The following is a 20,889-nucleotide window of genomic DNA, read 5'->3' as shown; positions in this document are numbered from 1 at the left end:
AGGTGGAGTTCTGAATCTCACGAGGACAGCGCGTATTTGCGCGTGTTCGAGAGTAGCTAAAGCTAGATGTAAAACAAAACTCAAGTCTGGAAAACAATGATGACTCTATCTAAATAGAGGAAGAGAGGGGCGCAACCCTAGGAAAGGGCGGCCAGGAAGGGGGCGCAGCCCCTAGTGGTGGTCAGCCCTAGGCGCCCACGCAAAAGGCCTCAGTTGGGCCAGCATCTATTCTTCTGGGCCTTCGTTCTTCAGTAGCATGACGAAGTTTAGTTCTCTTGCACGGGCCCGAGTGATTGGCCCAAAAGGAGGTGGCGCCTGGGTGGAGGAGCATCTGGTGTCGCCGGAAAAGGTGCTGCTGGCGTAGACGTACTCGTGTTGTAGTTGATGTCCTCATCATCCTCCCCTTCTAGAACTGAAGTCGTCCTCGACGGCAACTCCTCATCCTCGCCCACATATGGCTTCAAATCTGCAACATTAAAACTAGTGGAAACACCAAGCTCCGCAGGCAGGTCAAGGACATAAGCATTATCATTAATCTTGGTTAGCACCTTAAAAGGACCAGCAGCACGAGGCATCAATTTAGAACGGCGTAAAGTAGGAAACCGATCCTTTCTCAAATGCAACCAAACCATATCACCAGGTTCAAAAGTAACAAGTTTTCGACCTTTACTACCAGCAACCTGATATTTAGCATTAGCAGCAGCAATGTTTTGTTGAGTCTGTTCATGCAAATTAATCATGTGTTCAACATGGGCAACAGCATCTATGTGTGGGGCGTCCGCAGCATCAAGCGAAAACAAATCAATAGGCGCCCGAGGAATATAACCATAAACAATCTGAAAAGGGCACATCTTTGTAGAAGAATGTGTTGCATGATTATAAGCAAACTCAACATGAGGCAGGCAATCTTCCCAATGTTTCAAATTTTTGTCTAAAACAGCCCTAAGCATGGTTGACAAAGTTCTATTAACCACCTCAGTTTGTCCATCAGTCTGAGGGTGACAAGTTGTGCTAAACAGCAATTTAGTTCCCATTTTATTCCAAAGTGATCTCCAAAAATGACTAAGAAACTTAGCATCACGATCAGAGACAATTGTATTCGGAATACCATGCAAACGAATAATCTCGCGAAAGAACAATTCAGCAACACTGCTAGCATCATCAGTCTTATGACATGGTATAAAATGAGCCATTTTGGAGAATCTATCAACAACCACAAAAATGCTATCCCTCCCCTTCTTAGTTCTAGGCAATCCCAAAATAAAGTCCATAGAAATATCAAGCCAAGGGAAAGTAGGGACAGGCAAAGGCATATACAAACCATGGTTGTTCAGTCGTGACTTAGCTTTCTGACAAGTAGTGCAGCGGGCAACAAGGCGCTCGACATCACGGTGCATCCGGGGCCAAAAGAAGTGGGCGGCCAGTACCTCATGCGTCTTGTAGACGCCAAAGTGTCCCATGAGACCGCCTCCGTGTGCTTCCTGTAACAACAAAAGACGAACCGAGCTTGCTGGAACACACAGCTTGTTAGCGCGAAACAGGAACCCATCCTGCAAGTAAAATTTGCCCCATGGTTTGCCGTCCATACAATGAGCTAAGATATCTTTAAAATCAGCATCATCAACATATTGATCTTTCACAGTTTGCAAGCCAAAGATTTTAAAATCTAACTGGGACAGCATGGTATATCGACGAGACAAAGCATCTGCAATGACATTTTCCTTCCCATTCTTGTGTTTAATAATGTAAGGGAAAGACTCAATGAATTCTACCCAATTAGCATGACGACGGTTCAGATTTGTTTGGGTACGAATATGTTTCAAAGCCTCATGATCAGAATGGATGATAAACTCGCGATGCCAAAGATAGTGCTGCCATGTTTGCAAAGTGCGAACTAAAGCATAAAGCTCCTTATCATAAGTAGAATATCTCAGGCTAGCACCGCTTAATTTCTCACTAAAATAAGCAACCGGTTTTCCTTCTTGTAACAAAATAGCACCTAGCCCAATACCGCTAGCATCACATTCAAGCTCAAACACTTTATTAAAATCGGGCAATTGCAAGAGGGGAGCATGTGTTAACTTATCTTTCAAAGTGTTGAACGCTACCTCCTGCGAGTCGCCCCAAGCAAATGGCGCACCTTTTTTTGTAAGCTCGTGCAAAGGGGCTGCAATGGAGCTGAAATCACGGACGAACCGACGGTAGAATCCTGCAAGTCCAAGAAAGCTCCGAATCTGTGTAACCGTCGTCGGTGTAGGCCATTCCCGAATGGCATCAATCTTGCTGCTGTCCACCTCAATGCCCTGCGGAGTCACAACATAGCCAAGAAACGAAACACGTTGCGTGCAAAAGATGCATTTTTCCATGTTACCAAATAAGCGAGCTGCACGCAACGCATCAAAAACAGCACACAAATGTTCTAAATGCGCTTCCATAGTCTTGCTGTAAATAAGGATATCATCAAAATAGACAACAACAAACAATCCTATGAAGGGCCTTAGAACTTCATTCATCAAACGCATAAAGGTGCTGGGAGCATTAGTCAAACCAAACGGCATAACCAACCATTCATATAACCCAAATTTCGTTTTAAAAGCCGTTTTCCATTCATCACCCAATTTCATTCGAATCTGATGGTAACCACTACGCAAATCAATTTTAGTGAAAAGAATGGCGCCACTAAGCTCATCTAGCATATCATCAAGGCGTGGTATAGGGTATCGATAACGAATGGTGATGTTATTAATAGCGCGACAGTCTACACACATACGCCATGAGCCATCTTTCTTTGGAACAAGTAACACAGGAACTGAGCAAGGGCTAAGAGACTCACGAATGTAACCCTTGTCAAGCAACGCCTGCACCTGGCGCTGGATCTCCTTCGTCTCATCCGGATTTGTACGGTATGGTGCGCGGTTCGGAAGCTGTGCGCCGGGAATGAGATCGATCTGATGCTCAATTCCACGGAGCGGGGGAAGACCCGGTGGCAAGTCTTTGGGAAAGACATCAGCGTACTCCTGCAAAAGGTTAGCAATCGCAGGAGGAATATCCAAAGACGGTGCATCATCAAGTGAAACGAGCATACTAGAGCATACAAGTGCATAGCAGGGCAAGTGAGCATCGCGGAGATCATCAAAATCAGCACGTTGAGCAAGTAAAACAGGAGCATTCAACTTGATTTCAGAATTAGAAGTCGATGGTGATGGTTCAAGTTGTTTAGCATTCCTAGCAGCTCGAGCAAGATCATCTTTAACAATTTGTTCAGGTGTCATTGGATGTATAATTATTTTCTGACCCTTAAACATGAAAGAATAATGATTCGAACGACCATGATGCAAGCTATCAGTATCATATTGCCAAGGTCTACCAAGTAACAAAGAGCATGCTTCCATGGGAATAACATCACAATCGACAAAATCAGAATAAGCACCCATGGAGAAAGGAACACGCACGGACCGTGTTACTCTAATTTTGCCACCATCATTAAGCCACTGAATGTGATATGGATTTGGATGCTTACGAGTGGGTAAGGACAACTTCTCGACCAGCACGGTACTCGCCAAGTTGTTGCAGCTGCCGCTGTCGATGATGATGCGAATCGACCGCTCCTGCACAACGCCCTTTGTATGGAACAGAGTGTGTCGCTGATTCTTCTCGGGCGGGACGACCTGTGTACTAAGAACACGCTGCGCAACAAGACTTTCATACCTATCGGCGTCGCCCGGGTTGACATGTAACTCCGCCTTAGCTGCATGGTCAGTGGCAAGCATAGTATGATGAGTGTCCTCGGAATCACTAGCGGACGAGTACTCACCATTGTCACGTATGAGCAAGGTGCGCTTGTTTGGGCAGTCCCGAATCATGTGCCCAAATCCTTTGCAACGATGGCACTGAATATCCCGTGTACGTCCTGTGGAAGGAGCAGCGCCTGTGGACGGGGGTGCTGCAGGTTTGGCCGGCCTCTCGCGCGGTGTAGTGCTGGTCGTGGATGGCGCATGCAGGGCAGGTGCCGAGCTGGTTGCCGGGCTTCTTCCTGCAAAAGAGTTAGAAAATGTCTTCGAGCGGCGACCCTGCACTTCACGTTCAGCTTTGCAAGCATATGCAAACAATGTGGTCATATCATTATATTCCTTATAATCAAGTATGTCCTGAATTTCGCGGTTCAAACCACCGCGAAAACGTGCCATAGCAGCGTCGTCTGTCTCAAACAAACCACAACGAATCATACCTTTTTGTAGCTCCTGATAGTAGTCCTCAACAGATTGTTGACCTTGTCGAAAGCACTGCATTTTTTCAAGCAAATCTCGTGCATAATATGAAGGGACAAATCTGTGTCGCATGGCAGCTTTTAATTGAGTCCAAGTGGTGGGAGGGGGATGTTTTTGCTTATATTCACGCCACCAAATTAAAGCAAAATCAGTAAATTCACTAATAGCAGCTTTAACTTGAGAACTAGCAGGAATGTCATGGCATGAAAATTTCTGGTCGACCTCTAGTTCCCAATCAAGATATGCAGCAGGATCATATTTGCCAGTAAAAGATGGAATTTTAAATTTAATCTTAGCAAATGGGTCATTATGTTGATGGCGTACCACACGGCGGGCACGACCGCGACGAGCTCCCTCATCCGGCTCCGTGTCACCGCCATAATCCTGCTGCAACTCCGTGATCGTTGTGTTCAATGCGTCTAGCCGTGCCACAATGGTGTCGAGCGTGGTCCTAGCGGCCGTTTGAGCGAGGTCGAGCTGATCGAACCTCTCGGTCGATGACGTGATCGTCGAGTCAAGCCGTTCATGCATCGTCTTGATGTCCGCAGCAAGGCCGTCAACTCGTGTCCGCATGTCCTGCAGCTGTTCATCCGCTGTGCCTTCGTCTCCTGCCATAGTTAGCGCAAACACAAAAACAAAGCCGACGACGACAAGGGTGTAACGGCTCACAAGGCGCTCACAGTAGTGCTGTTATCAAGTTCTTATCCGTTCGTACCAAGCACACAGGGGTGATCTGCAATCAACAGGTAGAACCGGCGAAAGATTGGAGGAGCGATTGCCTGGAGAAACAAAGTCTGCTCGTCGTAGAACTATGTGGAGTTCTGGGTAGGCTGCACTCAATTCAAGGGTTAGCACAATCAAACAATATTGCAAGGTTGAATTATAGTGCCAAACACGTAATCAAAGCTGCTGGAAACAAAGTGCAAAAGGTGAGCAAGGGTATGGGGGGCAAAGGAAAAAAAATAAACACAAGAGAGAAAACAAGGAACCTGGGCGTCCTGCGGAGAACGCCCAAACGAAGGTAACCTCCTTTCGGTTTCCCCCTGTTTTGTTTCTGCGTTTCTGTTTTTTTTTTTTTTTTTGCCAAGAGTCCTCAAAACCGATAATATGAACACAGAGGATCTCAAAAAGCAAGTTACGACACACACTTTTTCCGAAAGTACAGGTGTATTCCGGTAAAAAGAAGATACTCTCTCTCTCTCTCTCTCTCTAGAGTAAGGCGAACCTCAGAATATGGTACCAAGAAAGAGAGATACGGATGTGAAAAACTGGCACGGCGTGGGGAAGGGGGGGGGGAAAAAGACCTGGGCAGGTGACCGAGTCGGTCACGGCGCGTTGTGGAGGTGGGGTGGAGGGAAGGGCGATCGAGTCTGATTCGGTCCCGACGTGTGTAAGGGGGATGTGCGGCCGTCCTGTGCCCGGACTCCTTGCCCGTTCCTCTTTTTTTTTTTGACTTTCCTTTTTTTTTTGATTGCTTTCTTTCCTTTTTTTTTTTGGACTTTCCTTTCACACAGGAGTGCGGGAGGACGAAACAGGGCCGGCGGCGCTACGTCACGTGTGACCAGGACGCGATCAGGGAAGAAGGGTGCGGCGTGTGTGGTAGGGTTGCGGCGTGCGTGGGGCAAAAAGGAAGGCGAGCAGCAAGATGGAAGGGCGGCGCACTAGGTGTGAAGAGACAGGAACAAGGCGATGAGAAAACAAAAACACAAGTAACCAGCAACAATTGAAGTGTACAGCACACAAATTCAACAACGCAAGTATTGAAAGAATGCGCGAGGCTAAAAAGGTTGCTGGGACAAGATCTAACCTGAAAATAAATTTTTGTTTTGGTTTTGGTGGACTGTAGGAAGGGCAAAAGAAAAACACTCGATAAACTCACCGATCAACCTGGAAAGCTGATACCACTTGATAGAGTCGGAGTGCCCGATCTTTCGGTGAGTGGAGTTAATTTCGATCTGGTGGAAGATGACCCTCACGATCCGACTACGACGAGCGAGCCCGAAGCGCCAATGCAATCGCTGAACCAACTTCCTGTGGTTACCGACCTTGTTGATGCAAGATCAGCCTGATCACGAAGATCGTTTCCTGCACGCAATCGAAGAACGAACAAGAAAAAGATGCGAGCAATCACAATATCACTCGAAGGTGGAGTTCTGAATCTCACGAGGACAGCGCGTATTTGCACGTGTTCGAGAGTAGCTAAAGCTAGATGTAAAACAAAACTCAAGTCTGGAAAACAATGATGACTCTATCTAAATAGAGGAAGAGAGGGGCGCAACCCTAGGAAAGGGCGGCCAGGAAGGGGGCGCAGCCCCTAGTGGTGGTCAGCCCTAGGCGCCCACGCAAAAGGCCTCAGTTGGGCCAGCATCTATTCTTCTGGGCCTTCGTTCTTCAGTAGCATGACGAAGTTTAGTTCTCTTGCACGGGCCCGAGTGATTGGCCCAAAAGGAGGTGGCGCCTGGGGTGGAGGAGCATCTGGTGTCGCCGGAAAAGGTGCTGCTGGCGTAGACGTACTCGTGTTGTAGTTGATGTCCTCATCATTGCAAGGGTAAACCTAACTCACACGCTTGGAACATCCAAAGATCGTTCTGAAGCAACCGTTTCCCTCATATACCGGGTTATGGATCAGGGCCACCACAAGCGACTGCAGGACCGTACGCACACCAATTGTGCAGGATATACGTCTATAGCGTGACTACATGATCGTACTCCTGTATGCTATGCAGAACGTACTCCCACACGTCGGTGCGTGTGTACCACAGAAACCAAAATAATCGAGTGGTGGAGACATGTCCATTTGCCGGGCCAATCAGGTACTAGGCTTACCTCTTTACCATATTTCACGGCATGTGATTAGTACTTTTAAATGCTTAGCCACCACTACCACACACTGCGACCTTAACAACTTTTATCAATACAGATGGGGTGACCTTCCGAGTCATGATATTGCACATGGCCCCGTCCATGATCCTTATAGTGACTGCAGAATAGTAAACATTCAACTCCTATATCGCGCGAGTGACAGGAAATCACCCGACTTCTGCCAGTCCTATTAGCAGAGCATTTATGCGATAAGGACTCAAGAGCAATACATTGGTTTCTAGTATCAATGCATCTAGGGTTCCATTTCAACTCCTAGACTTAATGCAAGATATAATATATACGTATAAAATTGTAGTAAATTGAAATACTGGGTTATGTACCGGGGCTTGCCTTCTTGAGCGGGGCTAGGGTCAGGGGTGTCAGAGACTTCCGAACTTTGGTTCGGGGCTTCAGTTATAGTCTCGACGACGTTCGTAGGATCTTCAAAATATCCTAGCTCATTTTCCGGGAGTAGCTCGTAGTCTCCGTCGTCGAGTGTCGTTGACTCTACATGATATGCAAGGATTTGATTAGTTGGTTCTTGAGTTAAGGATTTTACTTCACAATAAAGTTGCAATCCAATAAATTAACAGACATAAACTCATGAAACAGGGGGTGGATCCAATTCTATTATTTGTATTTAATTCATTGTCATAATAACGGAATTACTTTGAAGTAATTTGACAAGTTTGATTTTTATTTTGAAAATCATCAAGGTTCTGACTTTGAATTTTTGGTGGATAAGCTTATTTCTAACAATAAGATTATGGTGAATTTTTCATAATTTTCTGAAAACAGAAACTGAAGCATTTGAATTTGAATTCAAATTTCAAATTTAAATTCAAACCTTGAGTAAACAGAACTATAAATTCTTGAAAATTTAATTATGAACTAATTATCAACAAATTAGGTTATGATAAAAAGATCTAAATAGAAAAGGCTCAGGAACATGCTTAAACAAATTCAAACCACTTCAAATTTGATTTGCAAAAGTTTAAAAGAACTTAAACTACAGAGCAGTACTGAGTATGGAATTTTCATACAAGCTCACTCACCACCTATACAGGCTACACACCAAAAATTACAAGAAAATAAGCTTGTATGCAAAGGTTATACAGAAGATATCCTTTTCACTAAACTCTAAAATAATTTTAAAAGCATTTGGTTTCAAACCATACTCTATTAACAAAAGTTGTAGATTTATATTTCTAGATCCCAACAAAACTGGTTTGGTAATTTTTGGATTTCTCTACACATTCCTATGGATTTTACAAGTTGACAGCTAACACTAATTAAGAGTCTTGCAGAGAGGACCTTAGTTTCTTGCACATGGGACCTTGAAATAGAAAGTTAATTCGCAATTGGGTCCTCGACAGCCCACGACGACGGCCGGCGTGTCGGTCCAGTGTGTTCTCGCCGGTGGCGAGGTCCTGGGCGGGGAGGAACAGGCCCTACACGACCTACAGGATCTGCTGATCACAATGGTGGGCAAGGAATGGCGGCGGCCGTGGCGGCGTGCTCATGTTCCCGGTGAGGGGTCGGCAAACGTGAGTGGCTGGGACGCGCATGAGCACCGTGGAGGTGTGGGGGTGCGATTACCGTACCTAATTTGGCCGGAGGTGGGGCGGAAGGGGGTCGTCGATGGTGGGGCGGCTCGGGTTTTTCACCGGCGGCGATGGTGGCACGGCGTTCTGCTGGCTAGGGTGCCGGAGGGCAGTGAAGAAGCTGCTAGGAAGCTTCTACGGGTTGATGTGGTGCTGCTGGTGCCCTTGACTGGGGTGAAGAGGCTCTGTATCGGCGGGTCGACGGCGAGGCCGAGCGGCGGCGGAGCTTTGAGCTCCCCGGCGCTGCGGGAGATGATGTTTGGGTGCAGGAGAATGAAATTGGTTGGGCTGGGGAGCACCAGTGGGTCGCGGCGGTGCTCTAACAGCACTGGATTGGGGCTCGGAGGCGGTGTGGACGGCTGACGACGGCGACCCGAAGCTATGGCGGAGGTCCTGCAAAGGGTGGTGCTCGGGAGAGGAAAAGGTCATGGAAATGTAGTCGCGTGAAGGCAAGAAGGGGTGCGTGGGTAGCTCCAGGAGGTGCTCGGGGTCCAACTCATAAATTAAGTACCCGGCTCAAGGAGGTTTTCTAAGGGTCTTTTTGTTGTTTCATTTGTTTAAACCATCATTTTGGGACCTTATCACGAAACAAGAGGTTCCGTACACCTGAAAGTACCCCTTTTTACCACTTTGTCAGGATCGCTATTTATGTTCATTTACTCGGGTTAATCATGACTCCCTCGCTAAACTCAGGGAACCCTGTCACAGCCGAACCATGCGACTGCCAAGAGTGGTTGCCTCGTTTGGCAATGACTAGTGAAACCCATTAAATTAGTCAAATACAGCACCTACATGATTAACACTCCCAGTAATGCACAGATTACTAGTTCCCGACTAGTTTGCTGTGTTACTGAAGTCTCACTCCCAAACTACCAGTAACACTCCGTTTACTAGTTTTCGACTAGTATTACGCGTAGTTTACTAAAGGGGACTTGCTCCCGCACATCCTTGCCAACGGCCTCACCGGAAATCAATTTTTTCTGACTAGAAGAAGCCTGAAGCAACCGTACCACCCGCATGGAAATCAATCGTGCAATCGACGACTAGATCGCTGAATCGGAACCCCTCAAACCGAATCACCCTCGGTCGGAGCTCCTCTACTACAAGTCGGAGGAGGATTTGGATCCTCTACTACATGTCGGAGGAGAATTTGGATCGCCTACTACAAGTTGTTGGAGGATTATGATCGTCTACTTCGAGTCGGAGAAGGACCAGCCAGCATCTATCGAATGGTTCCCATCCCTGCCGACTACTCGGACTTCATCTACAATGCCATACCTTTACCAAAAGGCCACCACAGCCTGATGGCGCCTCAATCTTGGTAGGTGTCACACCCGATTTATAAAGAGCATAAATCGAGCAATCATATATGCGCCAGGATCAAGTCACGCATATATACAACAGAATCATCAAGATATCACAACACGTATCTCGAAATGAAAGCGTATAAATTATAAATGAATATCTTTATTACAACTGAGTCAAGAATCAGTTCAAGGAATGCGGAAGCGTAAAATAAATACATGAAAGGTAGGGCACCACAGGGACGTCAACTGGGAGACAATGCCTAGAAATCGTCGAGCCCACTGATGTAGTTCTCCATGTCGCCGGGTACTAAGCAGCAGTCGAAGATACCCCAGAGAGAACAGAAGAATAGAGAAGGCAAGTGTGAGTACACAACTTGTACTCAACAAGTATAACACAAACTATGAGGCTCTAAGGTTAGCTGACTCAACTGCATTAGCTTTTAGACTTGACAAAATTTTATTAAAGCTAATTACTACAAGTGGATGAATTACCATAAACCCGAATTGCATAAGAAATTAATCAATATTAATTAAGGACTACTGAGAACCATCCAAACCACCAAGATAACCCCACTAATCAGACGGAGGATCTAGGCCGCTCATGACTGTGAGCACAGCTGATATATCAGTTTTACACTCTCGAGAGGTTGCACAACTTTACCCACAAGTCGTGAGCTACGCTAGTTGTTCATCGCACTGCCTTAGGTGAGATGGCTAGCAAGCACACTACGAGACCGTTACAAAGGATCACATTGGTAAGGTGTAACCGCTAAGGTTTCTGGATCAGCTACGATGGGGCCCACCTCACGGGGGTACATGCACACAGCACAGACCAAGCCGGAGGAGCAGGGACCATTGAAGCTTACCACCCCTCTAGCCCACGCAGGTAAGTTACTCCCAAACCAAAATGACCTAATTAGTAAGTCAAGACCGTCCCATTCCAGTCTTGTGGTTGCGCGGTTGTCCCAGGTTGTCGCTCTATGAACCGGTCCTTATGGAGAGTGGCCAACCAAGCACTAAGCACCGTGCTGGCCCCCTAAACCATGTTTCTAACAAAACATATTTTAAGGAGACGTGAGCCGCTCAAGCACACAGCACAGAGGGCCACTCTCAGGATTAAGTTGCATAGATCCATTAATCAAATTTAATTAAAAAGGACCAACATAGGTGAGAGCGCAGCACCTAGCAAAACTAACCACAATGCCACCCAAGGATATATATATATATATATATATATAAGGATAAAGGTGGCTAGGAAATCCTTATAGGCATACAGAATTAAAATGCAACATGAAATTGTATTTAAAAGTGATAGGATATTCATGTTATACTTGCCTTCCTCGAAATTCTCCTGCTGCTGCTCAAACTGCTCGGAAGGTGGGGGCTCCTGGTACTCGTCCAAAGGCTCAGCGTCTACCCACGATCGCAACGCCAAAACATGGTCCACACATGCACACATGCACAAACAATAGTAAACTATAAGAAACAGTACACCAATATATGAAAACAGCACGCAAAACTAGTCTAAAGCTATTCTACGTGTTATAACGATCGCGTGAGCGCAAGAATCACCTAAAACAGAGCTAAGATGCGAAATCTAGGGCTAAAACAAGGTCCAGGGGCCTTTCTGTAACAAAACAGGAAAATCAGGGGGTTCTGTGCGAAACCGAGGGCCTAAGCATAATTAAAGGCTAGATCTGGGGTCTAACCCGTGAAAACACAGGGCTTGGACGGCGGGCACTAAAATCAGAAAGCTCAGGGGCCTAAAAGAATAAAACAGGACCTATCTGCGAATAGTTTTGAACTAAGGCTGTACTGCGGGTTGATTCTCGAAAAGCGCAGGGGCTCTTTAGCAAAACTGGCAGGCCGAATCTGTACGCGCTGTTCTGGGCCACTGGATCTAATCTCTACGGCCCAGAATCCACGCAGGCGCCAGCGGCGGCGGGACTCACTGGAGACTAAGCTCCGCGGCGGCGCGCGGCTCAGCTCGCCGGAGCTCGGCGTTCCCGCCGCTCCGGTGGGCCATTCTTCACGACTCCAGGCTGGAAGGCATCACCACGGCCTGGGAAACACATCTAGGGGAAACAGAAGCGGCCAAAACTACTCTAGCGACGATACGATGGTGAGGGACGGCTCGGGGCGGCGGACTCGCCGGCGAGCGGTGTTCCAGGCGCTACGGGCAGCCTTCTACCATGACATCTGGCACAACAGGACCAGGGAAAGGAGGAGGGGCTCACCAAGGGGTTGTGGAGGCCGAAGGTGCGGCGGACGGTGGAAGTCGACGACGACCGGCGGCGGGTAAGATCGGGTGCTCGCGGTCCGACGGCTACAAGCAGACTCCGGGGCTCTGATCACCCTGGGTCGCCTCGGGAAGCTCCTGCGCAGGTGACCAAGGGGTTAAGAGGGCCCGGGACACAACGACGGCGAAGAATAGAGGCGGCGGAGCAGATCACCGGCGGCGACGTCGTGGCTCGATTCCGGTGATGCCGGGGTCTAGAGCTCCAATGCACGGCTCGAGAGGCTTCTGGGGGGGCGAGGCGGAGCTCTTGCGGGGGCTGTGGTGGCCTGGGGCGCGGCGGAGCGGCCTGACCACGGTGAGGCCGAGGTGACCGGAGCGGAGGAAGAAAGGGGGCGGCGGTGCTGGAGGTCTTCGGGGCGATGCAAGGCTAGGGTTAGGGTCCTGGGGCTCCGGAGTCTCCTTTTGTAGGGCGGCGGGCTACCTTGGCGTGCGGGCCCGGGAGTGAGTAGATCGCCGGGGATCTCGGGACCGGTTGAAGCTCGGGAAGGAAGAACAGGAAAGGGGGGAGGAAGGTGCTGACGCGTGGGGCCGCTGAGTCAGAGAGAGAAAGGAGGGAGAGTGCGGCGCTCGGGCGGGGGCTGGGCTGACTGCTGGCCGAGCCGGCCCACGCGGGAAAGGAGAGAAAGTGGAGAGCTGGGCCGCGTGGAGAGGAGAGGGGAGGGGAAAGAGGGCCGGGCTGAGAGGAGTTTTGGGCTGCCCTTTCCCTTTTCTTTCCTTTTCTTCTTTCCTTTTTCTTTCCTACACTCAAACTATTCAAACAATTCTATTTGAATTCAAATAATTTCGAATTCAAACCCTATAAACTCAACACAAGGAAAACAATGCTCCAGCATGAATGCACAAACAAGTCGATCCTATAACAAATTTTATTTTCCTGCGTTATAAAATTACTTTAAATGCAAGATAAATTAGAGAAAGCCCTGGAAATTTTATTTGAGCCAAGATAAATTCATTAAAAATTTGGGAAAATTACATTAGGGTGTTATAGTAGGGCGGGCTAGAGCATCAGAAGGGCACGAGTCCTCCAAGCTACCCGGCTCAGCCCACCCCTTTTTGCGCCTCCATCTTGGTAGGGCGGGCCAGGGCATTGGAAGGGCACGAGTCTTCCAAACTTCCCGGCTCAGCCCTCCTTTTTGCGTTTCAATCTTTGTAGGGTGGCCAGGACATCGGATGGGCACGACTCCTCCAAGCTACCTGGCTCAGCCCAACCCTTTTGTGCCTCCATCTTGGTAGGACCAGCCTGGGCATAGGAAGGGCACGAGTCCTCCAAGTTACCCGGCTCAGTCCACCTTTCTTCGACTATAACTTGGTTGGACGGGCCAGGGCATTGGATGGGCACGAGTCCTCCATGTGACCGGCTCAGCCCACCTTTTTTTGCCACAATCTTGGCAGGGCAGGCCAGGGTATCGGAAGGGCATGGAACCCTCCAACCTACCCGGCTTAGCCCACCTTTTTGCACCACCAACCCTGACAACTTGTTGAGCCTAGCACCGCTCCAAGCGGCACGACCCTCGACTCCTCAACAATTACTTTGCCATCACCAAGGCACTCGGTGACCCGCCCACGACTACTTCGACTACACAACTAGCCAGGAGTGGGACTCATGCCAGCAATGACTAGTTGGAATTGATTTCGACTAGTCGGGATCATCAAACCGTCACAGCTTCATCAACAAGCAACACGACTTCATCGGCAATTACCAACGAATCAAGATCGCCAATCACCCATGAGAAGACTAAGACCCTATTCAAGAAGGTTTTATGGAGATCTTTAGGGAATTTGTTTAACCATTGTCTCGAGTTTTATCTTGACACAAGGGCTTTTTTCCCAAAGAATTCGTTCAACCACTCGGTCAGGGGAACAAGGAGTTTACCCAAATCAGAGCATATTGATTCATCCTTACTTCAGAGCCATGCAACTTGTTTTGGCCTGCCCAAGGTATTCCTTCGGCCGATCGAGACATCTTTGCATGGCACCTGAGACTTGTCTTGGCCCGCCCAAGGACTCCCTTTAGGCTAGCCAAGTCACCCTTGCTCAATGACTACTTCTGTAACCATGCACTTACAGGACTGCGTTGTCCCTTCCTTTGGGCCAACCGCAACACCTTTTGAATAGCAACACATGGCTTGTCTTGGCCCGCTCAAGGAATTGATCAAAATCAAGTGCAGGACCTTGTCATCAACCCCTCCATGGATCTCCGTGAGCAAGTCGCGGCCCTCTTCCTAGGTAATGCACTGCATGAGGATGCCGTTGGCGCCACGGCGGTAGACATCCCCTTCTACCACTGTGTATCACCTAGCCATCCGGACTATGCGCTCAGCAGATGCTTGGTCTTCAGGAAGGAAATTATCTTTCAGGTAGTCCTGGACCTTAGAGATCCATGCATCGGGATCTTCCTGAGAATTTGGGCATGGCTCCCTGAGGTCTTCGGGACCCTCGAGGGAGCACACAACCCTTGGCGGGCTCCACGGATGGAGCACCGCCGGGACCGCTAGCTTCGAGGTGCTAGTCCGACCCCCTTCGCCCAGGTCGGCAGGCTGGGCGGAGGGCTTCAGCAGATGTCTCTGGAAGACGCCCTTGGGCACGAGTGCCTGAGTCGATGCGCTCACGGAGAGTGCATCAGCTGCTGAGTTGCCCTTGCGTGGAATATGTTGCAGTTCCAGCACATCGAAGTCCTTCTCCAGCCTCTTCACGTGAATGAGGTAGGCTGCAAGCTGGGGATTGTTACAGCAACATTCCCCCCGGACTTGCCTGATGATGAGTTGGGAGTCCCCTTTGACCAGGAGCTCCCGGACCCCCAGGGACAGAGCCGCCGTGAGTCCAAAGATCAAGGCCTCATACTCCGTCATGTTGTTGGTGGCCTCAAAGTCGAGGTGCACCATGTACTTCAACTGCTCGCCACATGGGTCGATGAGGACCACGCCAGCCCCTGCTCTCTTGCTGCGGGCGGACCCATCGAAAAAGAGTGTCCAGTGAGGTCCGGTGAACACCAAAGCCCTGACCTCCTGACGTGGGGGGTCCGAGCCATCTCCCGGACCCCCAGGGACGCTTGGCGCTGGTGTCAACTCCGCGACGAAGTCAGCGAGGACGTGACTCTTGATGGCATGGCGTGGCTGGAAGTCGAGCTGGAATCCAGCAAGCTCAGCTGCCCACTTGGCGATGTTGCCCGTGGCGTTGGAATTGTGGAGGATGGCCCTCAATGGGTAGGAGGTGACCACCACAATCTTGTGGGCCTGAAAGTAGTGGCGGAGTTTCCTGGACGCAACGAGTATAGCATAAAGGAGCTTATGCATCTCAGGATACCTGGCTTTTGCCTCGTGAAGGACCTCACTGACGTAGTAGACCGGCTTCTGGACGGTCCTGACTCTGCCAGCCGGACTAGATCCTTCTGCTTGAACTGGGGACTCGTCGGACCCCAGGTTGCTTGGTGCTTCTCCGGGTCGGGACCCGGCCGGACCCTCCGAAGAAGGGCCGGTTGCTGGAGTGGTGGAGGCCGGACCTCCGCCTCCTGCAGGGGGGTCCGCGGGGGCCCCCTGCGGGAGATGCACGGACCTCTTAGTGACCAGCACCATGCTGATCACTTCGGCCGTCGCTGCAAGATAAAGAAACAGTGTCTCACCTGGGTCCGGGGCGACCAGGACCGGCAAAGAGGTGAGGTACTGCTTCATCTCTTGGAAGGCACGTTCTGCCTCTTCAGTCCATGTGAATGGACCGGACCCCCTCATCAGTTTGAAGAAGGGTAGTGCCCTTTCTGCCAGCTTCGAGATGAAGCGGCTGAGAGCTGCAAGAGACCCCATCAACCTCTGGACATCCTTGAGGCGTGCAGGGGGTCTCATTGCCTCGATCGCCCGGACCTTATCCGAGTTGGCCTCGATCCCCCGGTGGGAGACCAGGAAGCCAAGGAGCTTTCCTACCGACATGCCGAAGACGCATTTCTCGGGATTAAGCTTGGTGGAGGTTGCTCGTAACTTGTCGAAGACTTGAGCTAAGTTTTCTAGGAGGGAACTTGATTCTCTAGTCTTGACAACGATGTCATCAACATACACCTCAACTATTTCTCTAACCAAATCACCTAAAGTGATGTTCATTGCACGAGCAAAGGTGGGTAGAGCATTAAGCAATCCATAAGGCATTACTATATAACAATAAAGCCCATCCACTGTTACAAAAGCTGTATGCTTCCTATCATCCTCAGCCATTTTGATTTGGTGAAAACCAGAATAGGCATCTATGAAGGACAGCAAATCACACCCGGAGGTGGAGTCTACAATCTGGTCTATTCGCGGAAGTGGATAAGGGTCTTTTGGACATGCCTTATTAAGATTGGTGTAGTCGATGCACATTCGAAGCTTCCCATTAGCCTTCGGGACCACGACTGGGTTGGCCAACCACACTGGGTGGTAGACCTCCTCAATGAAGCCAGCCTGTAGCAGCTTTCGGACCTCTTCACGGATGAAGTTTTGCCACTCGATGGACTGCTTGCGTGGCTTCTGCCAGACCGGCCTGGCATCGGGGTGGATCTTCAGGTGGTGCTCAATCACCTCCCTAGGGTTCCCGGGCATCTGTGACGGTTCCCAGGCGAACACGTCGACATTTGCCCGGAGGAAGGCGATGAGCGCGCTTTCCTATTTCTCTCCCAGATTCCCCCCGATGCGGGTGGTCTGGGAGGTCTCCGCTCCGACCTGGACGATCTTCATGGGTACATCATCCGTGTCGGACGGTTGGACCTTGGGCGCCTTGGCCAGAGCCTTGGCACGCAAGGTAGAGGGGTCGGACCCCTGGGCGCCAGCTACAGGGGCAAGCCCTGTTGCCAGCGCATGGAGCTTCTCAACCGCCATGACGGCGGCGGCCCGGTCGCTCTGGACGGTGAGGACGCCTGCCGGAGAAGGCATCTTCAGGACCAAGTACCCGTAATGGGCAATGGCCATAAACCGGTACAGGGCCGGTCTGCCAATGATGGCGTTGAAGGGGAGGTTAACCTCCGCCACCTCGAACTGCACGTTCTCAGTACGGAAGTTATCCTCCATCCCAAATGTAACCGGTAAGGTGATGGTCCCTACTGGGTACACCGGGTCCGGGCCCACTCCGGAGAATGGGCGCGAAGGAGTCAGCTTGGACTCCGGGATCTGCAGGTGTTTGAATGCCGCATAGCTGATGACGCTGAGGCCTGCACCTCCGTCGATCAGCACGTGGTGGAGGCGGACGTTGGAGATGGTGGGTGCCATGACAAGCGGCAGCACACCTGCGCCCGCCATGTTCTCTGGGCAATCCAACGGCCCGAAGGAGATGGTGGTGTTCTTCCACCGCTGGTGTGGCACCGCCTTTGGCGTCGCTGGCTTCACCGAGAGGACTTCTCGACGAAGGGTTTTGACGTCCCGCCGAGAGACGAGCTCCGAACTGCCGCCGTACATGACGTACAGCTTCTTGCGGCGCTCGTCACCACCGGACTCGGAGTCGCACTGGTGGAAGAGACCCTTGAGGTCTTTGTTGGGGGTTTGATACCCCAACTCCCTCTCCGCCGCGGTCGCATCGGCGTCGGAGACCTTCTCCTTGCCAAACCGCCGCGGAGGGGAGGAGCCTTCCCTTGAGGCTTGGTCGCGCCTCTTGTTGAGGCGCTCCACGAGCTTCTGGATCTCGTGGCACTCGGTGGCGCTGTGGCAAGCACCAGGGTGAACAGGGCACGACCCGGGGTCGGTGCGCTGTTGCCGTGGGCGCTTGCCACGGGGGTTCTAGCCCTCGGTCGTTGCTGCAGCAACGGCCGGACCCCCGATCCGTGACTTGTCGAAGCCACGTCTCTTCTTGTTCTTCTTCTTGCCGCTGCCAGGGGTAGCGACACTGGGCCCACTCGTCTAAGCGGGACCTGCCTGGGTTGCAGAGTGCCAAGCATGGCCTTCTGCTGCCCTGGCGCATTTGTCCGCCAAAGCGAACAAGGTGGTGACGGTTTCCACCTGGTGGGTCGCCAGCTTCTCCAGCATCTTCTCATCACGGACCCCCTGTCGGAAAGCCGTGATAATAGACGCGTCGGAGATACGCAGAATCGTTCCACGTACCTTGGTGAAGCGGGAGATGAAGGCCCAGAGGGTTTCTCCGGGTTGCTGCCTCACGGCGTGGAGGTGGGCCTCCACACCGTGCTGCTGATACGCACTGGCAAAGTTTGCCGTGAACTGTGCGCACAGCTCCCCCCAGGATCGAATGGATCCCGGTGTAAGGTTCATGAGCCAGGTCCGGGCTGGCCCGGTCAAGGCTACATGAAAGTAACTTGCCATGACGGCGTCGTTACCTCCAGCCGCCGTGATGGCGGTGATGTAGACCTGCAGGAATTCTGACGGGTTAGAGGACCCATCATACTTTTTCGGCAGGTGTGGCCGAAACGTGGACGGCCAGGCGACGGCGCGAAGGTGATCTGCGAGCGCGGCGCTGCCCACCCCGGACACCGGTGCCTGGACAGGTCCCTGCTGGGGCCGGAACCACCGCAGCGAATTCGGCATCGAGGTCGCGACCCTCGATACTGAGCCGGCGACCACGTGCTCGCTTGATGGAGACACGGGCGTCCTCTCCCGCACGTTTGCGGTTGAGCTCCGCCCAGAGGTCCTCGGTTCGTGCACTCCTCACTGATGGTGAGTGCACAGAACCAGATGCGCCGCCCTGATGACGGTGTTGCCTGGAGGCAGACCCCCTCGCTGAACATGGGGAAGCCTATGCCAGGTTGAGGAGGCGGTCGACGTCGTCATGCCATTGCCTCTGGGCGTCGGGCGAGGCCGCTTCACCAGGGGGGTTGCGAAGCAACTCCCTGGCTGCCATGAGCGGCCCATTTGGTGCGGGCACCGATTGGGCCACGGAGGCCCGCGCCGCAGCACGCTGCGGTGCTGCCCGTGCCACCCTGGACATTGGACGATGGGAAACATGTGGCGTTGTGGACTCCACTTCCTCGCCCAACTGGAGGTCGTGGTGACCATCTTCCTGCACCATTGCGGACTTGAGGGTCGACCGAGCGCAAACCAAACCTAAGTCCCCTACCTGGCGCGCCAAATGTTGGAGGAAATCTCCAGCCGGGTGGCGGAATGCACCCGCCTAATCCTAGTTAAGGATGGGTTTGGAGGAGACTTAGGAGTGCTCAATCGACATGCGGATGAACGCAGGGAGGACGCAAGGATTTAGAGTGGTTCGGGCCGCCGGAGCGTAATACCCTACGTCCACTTAGAAGTTGTATTGGTTGTAGAAGCCTGTCTGAGAGCCTTGTGAACCGTAGTCTGGATCTTGTCCTCTAACGAGTGCACTCTCCCCTTTACAGTCCAAGGGATGTGCTTACACTGTGCGGGGCCCCAACAAGTGGACCCGGCCAACAGGAGCCTGTTCTATGAGAGATATGGAGATCTTCATCTCCAGCTCCTCTCCGTAGTCTTCTCTATCGAGAAGTTGATGTGTGTATCTATAGCCTGGATATGGCCGTGTGTAGCCTTGTCTTGCATAGTGACCGCTGTCAGTGTTACCCTACAGTGGAGCTGTGATACCACTGTTGGGTGGGAACCTGTCAGGCGAAGGAGCAGCGCTGACCCGCTGCGCCGTTGCCTTCGCGTGCACTTTGGCAACGCACGCCTCGGCTCTCCTGTTATGGGCCATCATCACGCTGTGCGCGGTGCTGTGATGGGGCTATACACCACCTGCGCACAGTACACGGTGACACGGCGCGCCACCTCGGAAACAGGCGGGCTTACCGTGGTGTCAGCCTACCTGCCCCGTGTGTTAGTGGCAGGCCATGCTTTTTGACTTGGGCGCACCCGGCCCAGCCACCGCATTAAAGGCCGGTAGGTGGACTGAAGACCCACGAAGGGCCCCCGGCAACGGGCGCGTGGCAGGGCCAGCCCCGCTCCCACCACGGGGGCAGCACGTGGTGGCACCGGACCCCTTTCCCGGGGAAAGGGGGTCCGGGCCCCCGTGGCCGGTTGGAATGGCCAGGTCTGTGATGGTCCGGCCATCACACGTGGCGGCCCCGGACCTCCCTGGGGAGTCCGGGTCCGCGGGAGCTACCCGAGAGCTCTCCAGCCTCCATGGGCACGCGGAGGCCCCGGACCTGGAAGAGCACGGGGAGGGTCCGGAGACCATGGTCCCAGCTGTCAGGCCCGGGCCGTATGCGACATCACCCAGAAGGCGAGGGGGAGATTACGGATTGTGAGATGCTAAAGGCCTGGACACCCTAGCAGGAGGTACCCCTGTTCGTATGTACCGACACTATTTTTGCTCAATTTTCCCTGCTCCGATCACCATACTTCACTGGACATCATCCGCGGCTTCAGCTCACCGTCGGCAGCCCCCACCGCCGCTCCCCATCCCCGATCCAAAGCACCAACAGCACTGCCTTGACCCACTGCAGCTCACTGAGCGAACCAATCCCAGTTTCCTCCACTAGAACGGCCGGACCATAGCGCCGATGAGCCCCTTCCTCCGCCGCCGCTCTGCCTCGCTGTCGCCCCACCATTGCAGAGCCTCTGGACCCCGACCAAGGGCACCAATAGCATCACGTCATCCCCCTGAAGCAATCCCGCCCCTCC

The sequence above is a fragment of the Panicum hallii genome, chromosome 3 (genome assembly GCF_002211085.1).
Source record: "Panicum hallii strain FIL2 chromosome 3, PHallii_v3.1, whole genome shotgun sequence".
In the NCBI taxonomy this organism is placed as follows: Eukaryota; Viridiplantae; Streptophyta; class Magnoliopsida; order Poales; family Poaceae; genus Panicum; species Panicum hallii.
This window is presented reverse-complemented; position numbering follows the sequence as displayed.